Here is a 6000-nt window from a genome sequence, read left to right as displayed (position 1 = left end):
CTATAATAGGTCAATAATTCATAACACTGTTGATTTGGATTTTTTATTATTTTTAGCAATGACCGTTTTAAAGGAAAAACAGGCTGCGTGGCAGCTTTGTGTTATTAGAGTCAACATTGCCATTTTTTTCTCATTACATTTCATCTTGTTTCTCTTCTATTTCACTTTTATGCATACATATATATATTTGATTTTTTTATTATTTTTATTTCAATATTTTTTTTATTAAAAAATTAGCTGCGGGCCACAAATGAAGCACTGTCAATGAAGCACAGTCCTTACAACCAAAGAACAGATCCCGGTCTCACTCACGGTGTGCACAACAACTCAATACAATACGTTATTTAACGACACAAATGTCAACTTGCTACCCGAATCCGACTCATTTCTTGCAATCGATGTCTTTCTGACAGAGAAAGAAAAATGTGTTTACGAATTTTATGACTTTTGGAGGTCCCAGTTTTAGCCAGCAATGTAAGAAATGTGGTGTATGGTTGACATTGAAATGCCGGGTTCCCACTCAAACTACATGACCATAATGAAAGACTTTGTTGGCAGTGGGCTCACAGTCTTTCAGATGCCAGTCAAAACCTAAGCCAGCTCTAACTATAAGTTTATTAAAAAGAAAAGTTTTATATTTAAATACGCAGAAGAGGGTTGCACTCGAAAAGAGACTGAATGTTCTCTTCTTGCAGGAACTAGACATAGTTTTTACCCTGCACATAAACAATTGTGCTTAAGTCATTTAGTCTTCATTTATTTCTTTATTGGACTGTTTTTTTTAATCGATAATGTGTTTATTAGTAGGTGTGCATTTTCAATGTATGCTATTTTGGGCTTTAAAAAATTCAAGATGATGCAAGGCTTGCATCGTGAAGGAAAAAAAGTCAGATTTTTTGGTTAAAAACTGTTAATCATACTGTAAAAATACATTTTATACATTTACAGTAATACACGAAAAAAATTGATTTTACGGTAAAACAAAAAGTTTTTTTTCAGTAATACACTGTAAAAACAACGACTGGCAGCTCAGTCACCCAAATTTTACTGTAAAAAAAGTGGTACATGTTTTTAATTTATAGTAATGCACTGTAAAAACAAATGTAGATGTCATGGTAAAAAAAAAAAAAAAAAACTAGCAGCTCAATCGGTCAAATTTTACTGTAAAAATAACAGTGCCACCGTTTTTACAATTACAGTAATGCAGTGTAGAAACAATGGCTGTATATTTTTTTTATTTAAAAAAAAACAATAGCAGCTCAGTTGCCAGAAGGTTCCCCTAAAAATAAAAGTGGTACTGTTTTTCCATTTACAGTATGTACAAACAATTGCAGATTTTACGGGTGAGTAAATACAGCAAGTGTGTTGTTATATCCATAATGTCTTCAATTAAAAACAGCGCTTTGTCTGTCCACTTTCCATATCGTTGTAAAAAAAAGTCATCCAAAAACAAAACATTTTCCAGTGTGTGTCCCAATACTTTTGACAAAACAGCCTTCAAGATGACGCAACCCCGCGTCTGGCCGAGGAGCGGCGCTGTGGTGCCTCCCTGTTGCCAAGGAGACCACACATTGAAACACCCATGTCTCAAGTGTCCCGACCGTTCCTGAACGCAACTCTCACTCCAAGAGGCTGGACGCGGAGACCCCGAGACGGAACAAAAATGGGCTTTTGTTGTGAATAAAGCCACTTTTTTTTGTCCCAAGAAGCGGCGGTGGATTAAAAAAAAAAGAACGGAGTTTCTTAAAGGCGGTGAGTGGTCTTCGTGTGTTAACGGGACAGTTGCGTAGTTCCTAGGGAGTTAGCGGCACCCGGCTGTTAAGCTAATTTATACCATTCTGCTTTAGCTTCAAGGTATTTACTTCAACTAATGACGACTTTTCACACAATTTAAACACATTTTACTACAAAATGAACACATTTAAACACTCGGTTTCGTGTAAGAGCACCAACATGGACATTTACATACACCTTTGTAGCTAAATAGTTACACGTGAAGGCTATTTAAACTAATCTCCCAGCAAAGCAGCCGCTATTTGTTTGGTTTTAGCACAACTAAAGACTATTTTCACCTTCTGCTGCACTATATAAGCATTTGTAACCTCGCTCAATCACGTTAAATTGTATATAAAATAATATCAGTCTTTTGTTGCGCTAATACTTTGTGCACTTTTCATCGCTACTTTAACCCTTGTGTGGTGTTCGGGTCTGTGGGACCCATTTTAATTTTTTATTAAAAGAACAATTTTACAATTAATTAATTTTTTAAACTGAGACTCACTGACTTTGGCTCATTTTCTATGAAGAACATATATCAGAATACATATTTAATGACCATACACCCCCCCTACACATTTCTATTACATATAAGATGTCCGGGTCCACTGGACCTGGGGCTAATAGAAGTGTGGAAATTGATGTTCTGTGTACCACACACACACACACACACACACACACACACACACACACACACACACAGCAGGCCTAGACAGGAGGAGGACAGAGTGTAGGTACACAGAACATCAGAGGGTCAAAATGTGCGAGAAAATGAGAGCAGACAGTGTTGACAAACAATGTTGCAACCTTTTGTGGGAACCGCAGGTGCAGAAACACAAAAGAAGAATCCCTGTGGGATGCAGAAACTGGCAGAGGAATTTTCTGTGCAGCGTTCATATTGTTGTTACTCAGCCAGCGTTTGTGGGTCTGATGAACCCGTTGCATTTAGTGGCTTTTAATGCCTTACAATCAAACACTTTTATGCTAAAATACTGGACATATGTTTATTGGGATAAGGTAAACATCTGTTCAGTATTTTAACATAAAAGTATTTGATTGTGAAGCATTAAAAGCCACAAAATGCAACGGGTCCATCAGACCCACAAACGCTGGCTGAGTAACAACAATATGAACGTTACACAAGGGTTAATGTACGGTAATAACATGGCAATGTTTACTAAAATAAACAGAAGCACAACTGCTCCATACTGTACATAAATTGCACAATGGAATGAAAACAAAATCAACTTTTTGTTAGTCACCTGGAAGATTAAACATTTATTTGTATCCAGCAATCTCAGAGGTTGTGATGAAAGATACATAATATATTATTAGAAATCCACTATATAGAATACAATTAATGCGGATGAATCCATCATTAATATACAAATATACTTTACTGTTCTTATTTGCTTCATAACAGAAGCTAACAATATTCTAGTCCAGGGGTGTCAAATGTATGGCCCGAGGGCCGGATCAGGCCCGCGAAAAGGTTCTATCTGGCCCGCAATTATAAAAATGAGCCGAAAATTTTTAATGAAAAAAACTGCTGTTCTAAATCTGTCCACTAGATGTCGCAATAGCAATTCTTTGTATCTTTGTAGATTATGCTACATACCGGTTTGTAAAAAAATAAAAATAAACCACATGATGTTAGTACACCAGTCGAGGAAAATGATCAAACTACATGAATGACATCCTGTAATTGGATTTTGATGTTTTTATCTTGATAGATTGAAAATTAACTGATGAATATTATCACATAATTTATTCAGAAAGTGTAAATAACGACAAATAAAGATAGAATACTATTAACCGCAACATGTAAGTGTAAAAAAACAAAACAACAACAACATTATGATTTGTACATTTTCATAATGTGCTTGTTGTATTTCTATACAAAGAAAACAATCTGAAGTTGTCTTTATTCTTAAGTTATCGTGCCGTGATTTTACCAGTCCAGCCCACTTGGGAGTAGATTTTTCTCCATGTGGCCCCCCATCTAAAATGTGTATGACACTTCTGTTCTAGTCATTGCCGTTGTGTCCTTCCCCCACCTTGCTCCCAGTGCCACCCACACTGGTGTTAATGAAATGTAAATAATTGGTTTTCTCAATGTAAAGCGCTATTTAAATATATCCATCCATCCATTTTTTTACCGATTGTCCCTTTCGGGGTCGCGGGGGGTGCTCGAACCTATCTTTGCTGCATTCGGGCGGTAGGCGGGGTACACCCTGGACAAGTCGCCACCTAATGCACTTCAAATTATTTTTATTGACCTGGTATTTATGGTCATAATATTTGTACACAAATATAGAAGGCTAGGAGAAAATAGAGTAGACTGAAGGGACAAGCAGTAGAAAATGGATGGATGGATGAAGTAAACCTTTATAAGTACCGCAAAGGGGACATTAGGCATTAAAACAAAAACTGAAACTCCAAAATATTTATGTACATAGTATTTACACTTGTACAAAACTACAAATTTGTACACATTTTGCAATTCCGGTATGATATGTGTGAGCGGAACGGAAATGCTTGAATGTACAGGGTGAGTGAAGTGTGTGGATGTTGGAACGATTCGAATCGCATGAGAAATGTGAGATATGCAGTAGATTGTATATTGCCCATTCATTGTTAATGGGGAGACATTTCCAGGAAAACCGGCAATTTCGGGAAAGAGAAAACATGTTTTGCATTCGATATATCAGAAAAATAGTGTGGGTGGATGGTTGAAAGGTCGGAATCGGGTTTTAAAATGTTGCACCTTTTTGACAATGTAGGGCATTGTAGAACGATTATTTTCCTGGAAATTTCGCGAAAACAGTGATATTCTTAAAACATTGATACTAGCACAATTGGATGAGGTAGCGACTTGTCCAGGGTGTACCCCGCCTTCCGCCCGATTGTAGCTGAGATAGGCTCCAGCGCCCCCCGCGACCCCAAAGGGAATAAGCGGTAGAAAATGGATGGATGGATGGATATCAGAAAAATAGTGTGGGTGGATGGTTGAAAGGTCGGAATCGGGTTTTAAAATGTTGCACCTTTTTGACAATGTAGGGCATTGTAGAACGATTATTTTCCTGGAAATTTCGCGAAAACAGTGATATTCTTAAAACATTGATACCAGCACAATTGGATGAGGTAGCGACTTGTCCAGGGTGTACGCCGCCTTCCGCCCGAATGCAGCTGAGATAGGCTCCAGCACCCCCGCGACCCCGAAAGGGACAAGCGTTAGAAAATGGATGGATGGATAGCACAATTGTCCTAAATGATATGAATGGGTTGGTATGATTTTTTGGAATCCATTGAAAAATGTTGACGTAGTAACAGTTTGAATTGAGAATGGGTATTTCTGAATTCCTGGAATTTCGGGAAAACTGGGAATTTGTACGAGGGAAAAAAATAGGAGTGTTTGTTGTTCCAACTAAGAGGAATGTTTTGAAGGTGGAATTGGAATTTGGACTGTGAAAACTTTTCAGGAAGAGGTGAAAATAGGGCTTTGGAATTTTGGGAATTCCTGTAATTTTTTGAACTTGGAAAATAGTAGTTTGATGGTCCAAGGTGAGTGGAGTGTGTGGATGGCGGACTGGTTAAAATCGGGTGAGAAATGTGGGCGTTGTGTATGTTTGAAAATTGGCCCATTTTTTGTTCCAAATGTCTCGGAAAACCGGGAATTCTGGATAAACCGGGATATTAATTTTTAAAAATTGGGGGGAGCTCATGATTCCCGGTCGCGTCAAACGTTTTGACACTTGAACTGTGGGCTGTGGAGCGCGCCTAACTTTCGCAGCGGAATAATAATAATAAATAGAATGTTTTTTGGTGTAGAATCATAAATGTTTGACTACTTTGCACAATAAATATGAAGGTGAGTGGCTTCACAACAGAATTATACAAATTATTTTTATTGCCGAGTTATTTATAGTACCGCGAAAGGGACATTTAAGTATCATCATATACAAAATCTGAAACAGAAAGAGGACTAGGGGTGTTAAAAAAAAAAAAGGGATTTTCGAATGAATCGCGATTCATACTTGTAACGATTCTAAATTAATTTAAAAACATTTAAATAAAACAAAAAAAATAAATAGATAAATACAAATTACATTTTTTTACTTCTCTGGTTGGCTTATTTGTATTTGACTTAATTATGTTTGGGTAGAATTTCTTATAAATATAGACATTTATCAGAGCTGTTTATCAATTTTATGGAGGAATGTA

The 6000-nt window shown here is 37.0% G+C and overlaps 1 protein-coding gene across 1 annotated transcript in view; it reads left to right on the top strand.

The window, feature by feature from the left end:
• The first annotated feature begins 964 nt into the window (after positions 1–964).
• Positions 965–6000, top strand: part of pals1b (protein associated with LIN7 1, MAGUK p55 family member b) — a 50263-nt gene continuing 45227 nt past the window's right edge. Inside the window, exon 1 of the mRNA XM_061987061.2 lies at positions 965–1752. The gene's annotated coding sequence lies outside the window, so the exon portion shown is untranslated. The remainder of the gene's footprint in view (positions 1753–6000) is intronic.

This window comes from Nerophis lumbriciformis, linkage group LG26, assembly GCF_033978685.3.
Source record: "Nerophis lumbriciformis linkage group LG26, RoL_Nlum_v2.1, whole genome shotgun sequence".
Lineage (NCBI taxonomy): Eukaryota > Metazoa > Chordata > Actinopteri > Syngnathiformes > Syngnathidae > Nerophis > Nerophis lumbriciformis.
This window is presented reverse-complemented; position numbering and strand designations above follow the sequence as displayed.